This window comes from Cherax quadricarinatus, chromosome 39, assembly GCF_038502225.1.
Source record: "Cherax quadricarinatus isolate ZL_2023a chromosome 39, ASM3850222v1, whole genome shotgun sequence".
Classification (NCBI taxonomy): Eukaryota; Metazoa; Arthropoda; class Malacostraca; order Decapoda; family Parastacidae; genus Cherax; species Cherax quadricarinatus.
The window spans coordinates 22,525,434-22,541,428 of record NC_091330.1 but is presented as its reverse complement, the minus strand read 5'-3'; positions in this window follow the sequence as shown (position 1 = coordinate 22,541,428).

Genomic DNA, 15,995 nt, shown 5'->3' with positions numbered 1-15,995 from the left:
TCCAAAAGCACGTCACTCCTATCTAACACGCTTACACACGCTTGCTGGATATCTAAGCCTCCCTACTTTGGAAATTATACAGAAATTTCTAGGACCAAGGGATCTTAACGAATCATTTATCTTGCACAAGTATATTTTTTCTGAGCTGATAGCCTAAATCAGCTGTGAAGCAGATAACTCTTCAGGAGAGACTGTCTGCATAACCTCGCACACAAAACCTCTTTTACCCAGTCCCTCTAACCTTTCCTAGGACGACCCCTACCCCGCCTTCCTTTGACTACTGATTTATACGCCCTAACAATCACCATATGACAAGACACTACTTTGGTAGATAGATTTCCCATGTGAGGTCACGAGTTAAAATATTGAGAGTAAAAAGAAGTAAGGGTGGCGTTAAGGATTTTAGGAATAGAGGGAAAGCAACATTTAGTTTTGCTCCCAAGCACATCTCCCGGTTTAGCAACGCCACATGAATAGGGTGAAGGACTTACTATATGAGAATTATGCCTTGCTATTACTGGGAGATACATCTCTGGAACACTACTAGACATAGTGCTGGTGGTGATGCTGAACTGGAACAATGAATCTCCCTTTATTTTAACTAACGTGACTTTCATAGCGTGAATTTCAAGAAGATGAAGGCCTGTGTGAGAAGTACCTCATGTACCCCTCGTTGGTTAACACACTTAACACATCGCTAAGAAAAACCGCTGTCAGCGACTTGAATTATCCTTATTTCTCGAAGTGGAAGATTTAAATGGTGCTAAATCACCATTCTCACGTCAGGATTGATGCTCAGGTTACAGATTCTAACTAATGCGTGTGACATGTGACACTCTATGGTAGGGAGATTAGTGTTAAGGCAGATGTAATGTAGGTTGAAGTAGAGATAAAATGACGCAACACATACACCTGGATTACATACAGGCGGTAGTGTATTCGGTAGTGTAATAAAGAAAATTTTTACATCGTTGCTTCACTGAGCGCCAACCTCTACCTGACGTGTCTAGCCGAGACACCGGGGTTTCATAGTTAAGTCTTCAGACAGATATTTCACCATCTTATTGGACAGGACGTACCGCCTGTGGTGATTGACAAACTCTCTCACTGCACTAGGCATTCTTGTTCTGCAGGTTCAAATATTATGTGGTCAAGGAATGGACTATATAATTTGCTCAACTAATTCTTCTAATCAGCATCTGTAGTCTATACTGCATGTGTTTATTAAACCTATAAATGTTTAGTTTGATTTATATTTTGTGTTTTGCCTTCAGGAAAGGTTAAGTATTTATGAATATTCACCTAATTATTTGTTACTTGCTAATGTATTGGCTGGTGGAAACCCAGCATTGGTAGTGACAGACTCAGGTAAGTACAGTAAGACTGGTAAGCCTACTTGAGTACTGGTAGGTGATTACAGGTAGGTTAGTGCATATAATTGAGTAAACATCAGTGGAGTTCGCATGGTAAGTACACGTGCACACCCGAAGATAATTTAGTGATTCTGCTCCGTATAGATAAATTTTTATGTATATGTTGATGCCATGAGGATAGTTGTGGTGCCAGGAGGGTGAATGGTCTCTGCCCCAGCCACAAAGGCGCCATTCCATGTCTTCTCACGCAACACTAAACTTTTTCTCTTTTCTTGCGACATTTGAAGGAGGTGAGTAATTTTGGTTCTGACAGCGGAGATATTTTTACGAAGTGTACGCCTATGTATATGCACATTTTCAAAAGGATTTCCGTATGTATGAATTGTATTTCTTATCGGTGTCATTGTTGCTGCTTCTTCAGGGATCATCGAATGGAACTATGAGATCATGTTATTGCAATGGTGGTCGTCTCAGCATTACAAAAATTAGCCCCACTTTTGTTGCTGTATTGAGTTTATGCATAGCAGTTACAAATTCTTTTAGTAGGAATATAATTTAAATAATTTTTTCCGTGCAGAAGTTAGGCCAAGGTAAGATCTCCGCCCACGTCCCTCCTCACACACAAAAAAGAAAGCTCGCCATATTCTAAGCACATTTTCCGAGAAACACATGCATTGTGGTCCCGTGTTGACCCACCGAGCCCCAACCATCCCATCACATTTTCAAGGTGTGCATCTCATTTTCCAAGACTCAATTCCGACTAACCGGTTTCTGTGAATCCTTTCATATGTATGATCTTGCTTACACTCCAACAGAACGTCTAATCGCAAAAATAATTTGCCTCTACTATGAAATCTCTCTCTCTCTCATTTCTCTCTCTCTCTCTCTCTCTCTCTCTCTCTCTCTCTTTCTATCTTTTTTTTTTTTACACAGGGTTTGACAAGGTTAAGGATCCCTAGCTTTATTGACAAACTATTTACAGGTTAAGGATTCCTACTTTATTGACAAGCTAAGAGCTGTTACCTACATCAGCTCATTTGAAAGCATTTTTATTGTTATGAGACATACAAGTAGGGAACAGGATGAAGTTGGAGCCATCTGTGGGCCAGTATTTTCATTTGGTCAACTGACTTTATCTCGTTGACATCATTATGCTGTACGAATGTGTTCCATACTCGAGTCATCCTGGGTATAGGATCTCAGATGGAGTGATGATCTGGAGAAGGGTACAGCCAGAGTGAAGTTGCTGCTTTCTGCTCGTCTTGTGGCATAAAAGCTTGTTTCACGCTGTCCTTGAAGTGGATCCAAGTGTGGTACTTTGACAATATTGGCCTTGTACATAACAGTAAGGCCACCCACATCCCTCCTATGTTGAAGGCTCTGCTGAAATGACAGATCTAACCAGGATGGGTCCAGGCGAGAGATGAGACGTCTTTCTCTGTTCTCTACTCTGTCAAGCAGTCGCAGATGAGAGGGGGGGGCAGGCAAACCAAGAAAGTGGAGCATACTCAAGGTGTGAGCGTACTTGTGCCTCGTACAGAATCTTGCAACCCCTACTATCAAGCAGATGCGAAATACGGCGAAGTGGTGTAAGCTTCCTGGCTGCCTTGTTTGCAAGATTTACAACATGGTTCTTCATGGTTAGTTTGGAGTCAGATTTCACCCCAAGGATATCAACTTCTTTTCCAGGTGCCAACACCCTCCCATTCATCCTTACTACTGCACCAGCATTACCATCATGGTGCCTAGAGACGATCATCACTTGCGTTTTCTCAGGTGCAAATGTTACTTGCCATCTATTTCCCCAAGCTGATATATCTCTCAGCTTTTGATTGATATAGCTTAGAGCAGCTGGCATTTCTTCTCTTGGATAAGTGAATGTCAATGTACAGTCGTCTGCATATGCATGGGATTCTGGGATGAGATGAAGAAGGTCGTTGAAGTAGACATTCCATAACAATGGTCCCAGTATGCTTCCTTGTGGAACACTTGCCCCAATAGGATGTCTTGCTGATTCCGTTCCATTGAGAACTACACTTAGAGATCTACCATGAAGGTAATCACTGAGGAGACATAACGTAGAGCCTGCAATTCCCAGTGCTTGAAGTTTTGCTAAGAGGCCCTGGTGCCACACCCGGTCGAAAGCACCAGCAATGTCCAGTGCTACCACACAGCTGACTTTGGATTCATCCAGTGACTGGTGCCACTTAGTGGAGAGGTTTAACAACAGATCAGCAGCAGAGTAACCTTTCCTGAAGCCATATTGACGATCACAAAGTAGTGAGTGGTAGTCAAGAAACTCTGTCATTTGTCTTGAGATTATTGTCTCAAGGATCTTACCAGTGATTGACAGGAGTGACACTGGTCTGTAGTTACTGATTCCTGCTCTGCTCTTCTTTTTGTGAACAGGGACTTCATTTGCCTCTTTCCATAGAGAGGGCCATTTACACTGTACTAGGCAGTGCTGAAAGATGCGAGTTAGAGGTGCTGCTAGCTGGTCTGCATATCTTCTCAGCAATCTTGGGCTCAACTTGTCTTGCCCCACAGCCTTTTCTTGGTCAAGCGATTTAACAAGGAAATGCACCTCCTCCTGCCTTATTGTCACCACTGACAGTTTTGACATAGTTCTTGCAGCTAGCCAAGGAGGGTCCCTTGCTGGATCAGGAACTTGCATTTTGGTAGCAAAGTGTTCTCTTGACTACAAGTAGAGGTGGTCCCATCCTGTCGATTTAGAGGTGGAATGAGTTCTGTCTCTCTCTCTCTCTGTCTCTCTCTCTCTCTCTCTCTGATTCTCTCTCTGTCTCTGTCTCTCTCATTCTCATTCTCTCATTCTCTCTCTCTCTCTCTCTCTCTCTCTCTCTCTCTCTCTCTCTCTCTCTCTCTCTCTCTCTCATTCTCTCTCTCTCTCTCACACACACACTCCACGGGAAGGAACTAAAACACCTCAGAGGATGCAATGGGAGTCACAGTGGGAGGTGGAAAGGGAGAAATCAGTTTTTGTCTATGGGCAAGACGAAGCTAAAGGGGAAACTTATGATGAAAGAAAGCAGGAGGAGAAAAAAGCGATTGAAGGTATCATGAAGGTGTTAGGCGAGGGAGACATGACCCAGGTGGCAAATTTTCGGAGAATCAGGTGGTTCACAAAGAAAAGGAATCAGCCTCTCAAAGTAATTTTCAAGGCAGAATCAACTCGAACCATGATCCTGCAGGAGAAAGCACGGCTGAGGGCAAACAGGAGTTCATGAGTGTGTACCTCGATCGAGACAACACAGGAGGAAAGGATGATACTGAGAGAGTGCAAAAACGAAAGGAGGAATGGGAGGAAATGAAAAAGGAGAGCAGAATAACCCAGGAGTAGGTGGAAGGACAAGCACACCCCCTAGAAACACCTGCAAAAGGACTCCAGCAACGACACCCCCAAGGCAACTGAACAATCCAAACCAACCATCACACACTGATCCCTCTGTTCCCACCCCCCACACCACGAACCCTACCCCTACAGCACCCCCTATGGGAGCTCTTCCTCCACCTCCACTGCAACCCCCCACCAGGGCTCCTGCTCTCCCAACCCTAGTATTCCCCCAGGACCACAGTTACAGTATTAGAACAGAAGTTGAAGATTTGGTACACAAATGCAGATGGATTAACGAATAAATATGAGGAATGGCAAGAAAGAATCAATGAGAAGTCCCCAGACATCATAGCAGTTACAGAAACAAAACTCACGGAGACAACAGATGCAATCTTCCCACCAGGATACCAGATCATGAGGAAAGATAGAAGGGGCAGAGGAGGAGGAGGGGTTGCTCTGCTCGTAAAAAAACGATGGAAATCCGAGAAAATGGGAGGAATAGACGAAACTGGAGAAAGGGACTACATAGTAGGTACACTTCAGTCTGGGGAGCACAAGGTGGTCATTGCAGTGATGTATAATCCACTACAGAACTGCAGGATGCCAAAAGAGGAATATGAAGAGAGCAACAGAGCAATGGTGGACACACTTGCTGAGGGGGCAAGAAGAGCTCACTCCAGCAGAGCAAAGTTGCTGGTTATGGGGGATTTCAACCACAGGGAGATTGACTGGGAAAACCTGAAGCCACATGGGGGTCCCAAAACATGGAGAGCCAAGATGTTGGATGTGGTGCTGGAAAACCTCATGCACCAACATGTTAAGGACACTACCAGAGTGAGAGGGGAAGATGAACCATCAAGATTGGACCTTGTGTTCACCCTGGGCAGGTCAGACATTGAAGACATCACATATGAGAGTCCCCTACAAGCTAGTGACCACGTGGTTCTGTGCTTTGAATACACAGTATTCAAAGTTCTCTGTCCCACGGCCAGTTCTCTGTCCGTGGGACAGAGAACTGGCAGGAAAGCCAGTAAATGAAATGATGGAATATGTAACAACAAAATGCAAGGAGGCAGTGGAAAGATTTATTCCCAAGGGCAACAGAAACAATGGGAAGACGAGAACGAGCCCCTGGTTTACCTGATGGTGTAAGGAGGCAAAAACAAAGTGCAATAGAGAATGGAAAAAGTACAGAAGGCAGAGAACACATGAAAATAGGGAGATTAGTCGCAGAGCCAGGAACGACTATGCACAGGTAAGGAGGGAGGCCCAACGACAGTATGAAAATAACATAGCATCGAAAATCAAGACTGACCCAAAACTGTTGTATAGCCACATCAAGAGAAAGACAACAGTCAAAGACCAGGTGATCAGACTGAGGACAGAAGGTGGAGAACTCACAAAAAATGACCAGGAGGTATGTGAGGAGTTAAACAGGAGATTTAAGGAAGTTTTTACAGTAGAGACAGGAAGGGCTTTGGGAAGACAGCACAGAAGGGAACATCAAGAGGGAATATACCAACAAGTGTTGGATGACATACGAACAACAGAGGAGGAGGTGCAGAAGCTGCTAAGTGACCTTGATACCTCAAAGGCGATGGGACCAGACATCTCCCCATGGGTCCTTAGAGAAGGAGCAGAGATGCTGTGCGTGCCCCTACCCTAACCACAATCTTCAACACATCCCTTGAAACTGGGCAACTACCTGAGAAATGGAAGACAGCAAATGTAGTCCCCATATTTAAGAAAGGCACTAAACTACAGACCTGTGTCTCTGACATGTATTGTGTGCAAAGTCATATAGAAGATTATCAGGAGGAGAGTGGTGGAACACCTGGGACAGAACAAGATTATAAATGAAAACTAGCATGGGTTCATGGAAGGCAAATCCTGTGTCACAAACCTTCTGGAGTTTTATGACAAGGTAACAGAAGTAAGACACGAGAGAGAGGGGTGGGTTGATTGCATTTTCCTAGACTGCAGGAAGGCCTTTGACACAGTTCCCCACAAGAGATTAGTGCAGAAGCTGGAGGATCAGGTGCATATAACAGGGAGGGCACTGCAATGGATCAGGGAATACCTGGCAGGTAGGCAACAACGAGTCATGGTACGTGAAGAGGTATCACAGTGGGCGCCTGTGACGAGCGGGGTTCCACAGGGGTCAGTTCTAGGACCCGTGCTATTTTTGATATATGCGAACGACATGATGGAAGGAATAGACTCTGAAGTGTCCCTATTCTCAGATGATGTAAAGCTGATGAGAAGAATTAAATCGGATGAGGATGAGGCAGGACTGCAAAAAGACCTGGACAGGCTGGACATTTGGTCCAGAAACTGGCTTCTCGAATTCAACCCTGCCAAATGCAAAGTCATGATGATTGGGGAGGGGCAAAGAAGACCGCAGACAGAGTATAGGCTAGGTGGACAAAGACTACAGACCTCACTCAGGGAGAAAGACCTCGGGGTGACCATAACACCGAGCACGTCACCGGAGGCACACATCAACCAAATAACTGCTGCAGCATACGGGCACCTGGCAAACCTGAGAATAGCGTTCCGATACCTTAATAAGGAATCGTTCAAGACACTGTACACTGTGTATGTTAGGCCCATACTGGAGTATGCAGCACCAGTCTGGAACCCACACCTGGTCAAGCACGTCAAGAAGTTAGAGAAAGTACAAAGGTTTGCAACAAGGCTAGTCCCAGAGCTCAGGGGAATGTCGTACGAGGAAAGGTTGAGGGAAATTGGACTGACGACACTGGAGGACAGAAGGGTCAGGGGAGACATGATAACGACATACAAGATACTGCGGGGAATAGACAAGGTGGACAGAGATATTATGTTCCAGAGAGGGGACACAGAAACAAGGGGTCACAACTGGAAGCTGAAGACTCAGACGAGTCACAGGGACGTTAGGAAGTATTTCTTCAGTCATAGAGTCGTCAGGAAGTGGAATAGCCTAGCAAGTGAAGTAGTGGAGGCAGGAACCATACATAGTTTTAAGAAGAGGTATGACAAAGCTCAGGAAGCAGAGAGGGAGAGGACCTAGTAGCGATCAGTGAAGAGGCGGGGCCAGGAGCTGAGTCTCGACCCCTGCAACAACAACAATTAGGTGAGTACACACACACACACACACACACACACACACTCACTCACTCACAGAGCAGGCCAAATATCTATCGACAAGTGCCTTTGACAGCTAGTAACTACTTCAGATATACAGAGTAGTTACGAATAGGCTGTCTGAGAGGCGGGAAACACGAACAAGAGGGCATAGCTGGAAATTCAAGTCAAATGAATACGGATATTAGGAAATATTTCGTTAACCCTAAAGTGGTAAAGGAGTTGAATGACCTTGATGAAAACGTAGTGAAGGAAAGCTCTGTGCTTAGTTTTAAGAGTAGGTATGGTAGAGTCAACAAGACTAAGTGGTAATGAATCTGACAAGGGGCAAGAGGCAGTGTCAAGAGCTAAGACTCGACCCCTGCAGCCACATATAAATAAGTACATGTAGGTGAGCTATATGTGCTTGAGCATCTAGCTATATGCTAAGTGCTGAAGCCTCTATCTCTGAATACCTCTATCATCTCTTTCTCCGACGACATCATCTATCACGTACAACCAAGGAGGTGATGAAATAGCCGGGTAACTACCACAAGTTTTTTTTTTTTATATATTTTAATATCATATTTTATATTTTTTTATTAAATTTAAAGTAAATTTTTTAATAGTGTGTCCGGTTATCGTACTCCGCACACCAGTGGTGAGAGGCGTGACTCTCACCACTGGCCTACAGGTTTGTTTTTAGTAGGGCCTCTGGTTCTTGTACCCCCGGACACCAGTGGTGAGAGTTGCACCTCCTTCACCACTAGCCTACAATCTTTTTATTGTAGTTCGTCCGTGTTTCGAACCCCTGACAAGTACACTTCGCACACTTATTTGATTCACATAAAAACGTAAATAATAATGAAATAATATTGCCGCAGGGCTGTTGACCCATGCTAGGCAGGTTCAACTTACACACCAACCATATCCACTCATAAACCTGTCTATCCTATATTTAAAGCTAATCGAAGCTCTCGCCCCAATAATGCTGCTGGGGAGATTGTTTACATGACGTATTGATAAAGCCACTGGAAGGCGAAACGTCTACAATAAAGATATCCAGATGTTGCACAAGTGTCTTACTCTCATCTTGTCGGTATTATATACCATTCGTACACAACTTGTCAGACACTGCGACATCATGGAATCTTAATTCTGAGGACATGTACATAACCTTCACGACTACGACAACTACCACTACAACTAACCCATCTCTTTGGGAAGGACCTACTTCCACTGGGGAATCCCGCCTACCAGTGAATTTGCCCTCGTCTGCTTCACCTGACGTTACTATATAAGCGCCAGGATTCTTTCTTCTGCTTCAGAATCTCCACGACTATGGTGCTGTTCGCACCTACTCCTAGGTTGAGGGACTGATTACCTCATCTTCTGTACATAGTTCTACTGTCTTCAAGTTATGTCCTAGAATTTGTATTGATAAAGCCACTGGATGGCGAAACGTCTACAATAAAGATACCCAGATGTTGCACAAGTGTCTTACTCTCATCTTGTCGGTATTATATACCATTCGTACACACACACACTGTACCATCACACATTGTACCACCACACTCTGTACCATCACACACTGCACCACGACACACTGTACCACGACACACTGTACCATCACACACTGTACCATCACACTCGGTACCATGACACACTGCACCATGACACACTGTACCATCACACTGTACCATCACACTGCACCACGACACTGTACCACGACACACTGTACCATCACACACTGTACCACCACACTGTACCATCACACTGCACCACGACACTGTACTGCGACACACTGTACAATCACTGTGATTGCTGTACCACGACACTGTACCATCACTGTACCACGACACACTGTACCATCACTGTACTACAACACACTGTACTACAACACACTGTACCATCACACACTGCACGACGACACACTGTTCCATCACACACTGTACCATCACACACACTGTACCACCACACACTGTACTACGACACACTGTACCATCACACTGCCATCACTGTACCACGACACACTGTACCATCAATGTACCACGACACTACCATCACACTGTACTACCACGTTCTGAACCATCACACACTACCACAACTGTACCATCACACACTATTGTGACCCCTGAATGGGTCACAATGTATATAATGTATATTACCTGTTCATATAATTTTATATTACTTATATTTGCGATATTAGCTAAGTTCTTAACAGTTCTTATGTTCTTAACAAGTGAATGTAACTTAAGTAAGCACATCAGAGCTTATTTCTTGGGTAGCATTGAAAATTGGGTTGGTCAAATGTTTGTTAGTGGGATGAATTGTAAAGGACCTGCCTAGTCTGGGCCAACAGGCCTGCTGCAGTGTTCCTCCTTTCTTATGTTCTTATGTTCTCATAAATATATTGCTTTATATTATTATTTGACTTAGTTATGTTGTTAGGTAGGATGTAACATTTATATATTATTCAGTGCTCATAGTTCGAGTGTGTTAAGTAGCTGACAACATTGTCTAACTACTGTAGTTTTCACTTTGCTTGTTTTGCTGCTGGCTTCTGTGTTGCTGGGCAGCAGCAGTCCACGGAGAGTCATATGATCGGGGTGGGGTGTTCACACCTCACCAGGAGTGAGAGTCTGCCTGGCCTGCGCATTATTGTCTGTTTGACGTGCCTTCCAACAAGACGTCCCTCTCCAGCTCTCCCTTGTGGGCCCTTGTTGGAAGATCGTCTCTGTCGCTTTCTTGTTGTTGGTTCTGTGTAACTCTGTTCACAGAACATAGCCTAGACTTAGTGATTTTCGACGTTGTACTGAGGTTGTGTGTCGCATAGACACTCTGAGAAACTCAGGTCCTGAGCTGTAGCTTCTGACCTAATTTGTGCTAGTATCTGTGTACAGTCACAGTCGGGGATTTTCTAATGCTGTCACAGTCGGGGGTTTTCTAATGCTGAACTTAGATTCAGTAGTATGGGAGTTTTGTGACTTTTGTGGAGGATCTGCAAATGGTCCCTACTTGTGTCGTTATATTATCTCCTTGTTCCTGATTCTGTGTCGCTGTTGCTTGTTATATTGCTGTTCGGCTTATCAGTCGTTTTATTGTTCAAGCAAGCTGTTCTAATTGCCAGGTTGGTCACGAAGTTAGTTTATGTGAGGACTTTTAGTCGGTCACTGGTTAAGTCTAGTCGAGTCTTGAGACATAACGAACTGCTTACAGCACTTACACACACACAAACTTACTTGTATATATTTGTATTATGTTTTTAAATGCTAACAATGTACCAGACGGTACTTAAGTCATAAAGATGTGATATGTACCTTCAGCACAATGCTACTGTACACGAGAGAAGTGTAGCAACTTGTATCCTATATTATATTAAATTGATTATTATAATTTACTTTGATCTTATACGCCTAGACAACTTTATTGTTATTAATAAACTTATTAAATTTTAATCTCTTTAGTTCGTAGACTACAGTTGTAATACTGAAGCACTATTGAATCTTACTAAATTCTAATGGATAATTGGACCAGGATACTGACTACTTGTTACAAAAACCCAGTAACAGGCTGGATGCTAGAGGGGCAGACCTTTCTAGTATTCTAGTAGTGTGTGTGTGTGTAACACACACACTACCACTACACAATAATAACACACACTGTAAGATAAGACACTATACCATCACACAGTGTACCATCACACTGTACCATCCCACTGTACCATCACACACTCTACCATCATACACTGTACCATTGCAGATTGTACCATCATACACTGTACCATCACACACTGTACCATCATACACTATGCCATCATACACTGTACCACCACACACTGTACCATCACACATTGTACCAGCACACACTAGCATTCACACACTGTACCATCGCATACTGTACCACCACACACTACCACCACATACTGTACCATCACCCACTGTACTATTGCACACTGTACCATCACACTGTACCATCACACTATACCATCACACACTGTATCACACACTGTACCAGCATACACTGTACCATCGCACACTGTATCATCACATACACTATACCATCACACACTGTACCAACATATACTGTACCATTGCACACTGTACCAACATACACTACCATCGCACACTGTACCATCGCACACTGTACCATCACACACTATACCATCACACACTGTACCATCACACACACTGTACCATCACTACCATCACACTGTACCATCACACTATACTATCGCACACTGTATCACACACTGTACCAACATACTGTACCATCGCACACTGTACCATCACACACACTATACCATCGCACACTGTATCACACACTGTACCAACATACTGTACCATCACACTGTACCATCACACACTGTACCATCACACTGTACCATCCTGCCAGGGTGATCTTCAAAGGACCTGCCACTCACAATACCATGGTTCAGTCACTTGTTATCCTACTGATACAAAGTCAGTCTCTCAATACGACATAAACTGAATTCAGTGACTGTGGTTCTGAAGGGTAGAAGCTTTACATGTATTAGACAGCTATGATGGTCGTGGGAAAGGAGAGTAAGGTCACAGGGTCACAATCCGTAAAGGCTGGCATAGTGTAAGACCCACCATTCATAGTACCTCAGTTCGTTACCCTGTTTTTCTTCATTCTAGAAAACACTAGTAGTAATTTGTGTGTCTTAAGAGACCAATCTCATCTTGTCCGACACTACAGTCCAGACTCACCAGCGATGCTGTGATTCAGCAGTCATTAGTGGAATTTTTGACAAACATTTCGATCTCATCCCGAGACCTACACGGAGACCTGCATGGATACCCACACGGAGACCTACACGACGTGGAAATATAAACACATATGCAGTATAATGTGATCCTTTATTGACTACGTTTCGCCCACACAGTGGGCTTCTTCAAGTCACAAACAGAACTCAGTTCTGTTTGTGACTTGAAGAAGCCCACTGTGTGGGCGAAACGTAGTCAATAAAGGATCACATTATACTGCATATGTGTTTATATTTCCATTGTGTCGGTATTTTATACCATTTATTTCCACCTACACGACGTGTTGTGAGACAGAGACCTGCGTGGAGAACAGGAGTCCAAGGCGGCCGCGGTAATATTCTTCTGGTTGTCAGGATGATAGAGAGCGGCGGCTGTGGTCTTGTTATGGTGCTGTTAAAATAATTTAGTGAGCCTCTTGAATTTAAGGCAGCTGCCAGAATTTAAAAATAATACACTTGATAAAGTGTGCGAAGGAATTTTAATATAAAGAAGAGGCGAGTTTCAAGGCCTGGAGGTGGAGGTGGAGGAGTAAGGGCTCTTGAGGTGAAGGTGGAGGTGCAGTACTCAGGAGGTGCAGAGCTGTGGAGAATGAAGGGCTCTGGAAGTGGAGAGATATGAGCTATGGGGTAGAGGGATAAGGGCTCTGGAGGTGGAGAATGAAACGTTGTGTAGGAAGAAATAGCTCTGGAGGAGTGAGTGGAAAATTTTAGCAGACAGCAGAATAAGGATCCTTGTGAGGCTGAGTGTGTCAATACTGGTGCTATGTCTATCTGTGAATGTTAATACTGGTGCCGTGTGAAGCTGTGACACTGCTGGTGCTATGTGAGGCTGTGCCACTACTGGTGCTATATGAGGCTGTGCCACTACTGGTGCTATGTGAGGCTGTGCCACTACTGGTGCTGTGTGAGGCTGTGACACTAGTACTTTGTGAGGCTGCGACACTACTGGTGCTATGTGAGGCTGTGCCACTAATGGTGCTGTGTGAAGCTGTGACACTACTGGTGCTATGTGAGGCTGTGCAACTACTGATGCTTTGTGAGGCTGTGACACTACTTGTGCTGTGTGAGCCTGTGCCACTGCTGGTGCTACGTGAGGCTGTGCCACTACTGGTGCTTTGTGAAGCTGTGCCACTACTGGTGCTGTGTGAGCCTGTGCCACTACTGGTGCTATGTGAGGCTGTGCCACTACTGGTGCTGTGTGAGGCTGTGCTACTACTGGTGCTATGTGAGGCTGTGCCACTAGTGGTGCTATGTGAGGCTATGCCGCTACTGGTGCTATGTGAGGCTGTGCCACTACTGGTGCTATGTGAGGCTGTGCCACTACTGGTGCTGTGTGAGGCTGTGCTACTACTGGTGCTATGTGAGGCTGTGCCACTAGTGGTGCTATGTGAGGCTATGCCGCTACTGGTGCTATGTGAGGCTGTGCCACTACTGGTGCTATGTGAGGCTGTGCCACTACTGGTGCAGTGTGAAGCTGTGACACTATTGGTGCTACGTGAGGCTGTGCCACTACTGGTGCTTTGTGAGGCTGTGCCACTGCTTGTGCTATGTAAATCTGTGACACTACTGATGCTGTGTGAAGCTGTAACAATACTGGTGCTGTGTGAAGCTGTGACACTACTGGTGCTGTGTGAAGCTGTGACACTACTGGTGCTGTGTGAGGCTGTGCCACCACTAGTGCTGTGTGAAGCTGTGACACTACTGGTGCTGTGTAAGGCTGTGCCACTACTGGTGCTATATGAGGCTGTGCCACTACTGGTGCTATGTGAGGCTGTGCCACTACTTGTGCTGTGTGAGGCTGTGGCACTAGTACTTTGTGAGGCTGCGACACTACTGGTGCTGTGTGAAGCTGTGACACTATTGGTGCTATGTGAGGCTGTGTCACTAATGGTGCTGTGTGAAGCTGTGACACTACTGGTGCTACGTGAGGCTGTGCCACTACTCGTGCTTTGTGAATCTGACACTACTGGTGCTATGTGAAGTTGTGCCACTACTGGTGCTATGTGAGGCTGTGCCACTACTGGTGCTATGTGAGGCTATGCCGCTACTGGTGCTATTTGAGGCTGTGCCACTACTGGTGCTATGTGAGGCTGTGCCACTACTGGTGCTGTGTGAAGCTGTGACACTACTAGTGCTATGTGAGGCTGTGCCACTACTGGTGCTGTGTGAAGCTGTGACACTACTGGTGCTGTGTGAAGCTGTGATACTACTGGTGCTACGTGAGGCTGTGCCACTACTGGTGCTGTGTGAAGCTGTGACACTACTGGTGCTGTGTGAGGCTGTGCCACTACTGGTGCTGTGTGAAGCTGTGATACTACTGGTGCTACGTGAGGCTGTGCCACTACTGGTGCTGTGTGAAGCTGTGACACTACTCGTGCTGTGTGAGGCTGTGACACTACTTGTGATGTGTGAGGCTGTGCCACTATTGGTGCTGTGTGAGGCTGTGACACTACTGGTGCTATGTGAGGCTGTACCACTACTGGTGCTATGTGAATCTGTGCCACTACTGGTGCTGTGTGAAGCTGTGACACTACTGGTGCTGTGTGAGGCTGTGCCACTATTGGTGCTGTGTGAGGCTGTGACACTACTGGTGCTATGTGAGGCTGTACCACTGCTGATGCTATGTGAATCTGTGCCACTACTGGTGCTGTGTGAAGCTGTGACACTACTGGTGCTGTGTGAGGCTGTGCCACTATTGGTGCTTTGTGAGGCTGTGCCACTACTGGTGCTGTGTGAAGCTGTGACACTACTGGTGCTGTGTGAGGCTGTGCCACTGTTGGTGCTTTGTGAGGCTGTGACACTACTGGTGCTGTGTGAAGCTGTGACACTACTAGTGCTATATGAGGCTGTGCCACTACTGGTGCTGTGTGAAGCTGTGACATTACTGGTGCTATGTGAGGCTGTGCCACTACTGGTGCTGTGTGAAGCTGTGACACTACTAGTGCTATATGAGGCTGTGCCACTTCTGGTGCTGTGTGAAGCTGTGACATTACTGGTGCTATGTGAGGCTGTGCCACTACTGGTGCTATGTGAGGCTGTGCCACTACTGGTGCTGTGTGTGGCTGTGACAATACTGGTACTGTGTGAGCCTTTACAATAATGGTGCTGTGTGAGGCTGTGACAATACTGGTACTGTGTGAGACTTTGACAATACTGGTGCTGTGTGAGGCTGTGACAATACTAGTGCTGTGTGAGGCTGCGCCAATATTGGTGCTTTGTGAGGCTGTGCCACTACTGGTGCTATGTGAATCTGTGACACTACTGGTGCTGTGTGAAGCTGTGACACTACTGGTGCTATGTGAGGCTGTGCTACTACTGGTGCTATGTGAGGCTGTGCCACTACTGGTGCTGTGTGAAGCTGTGACACTACTGGTGC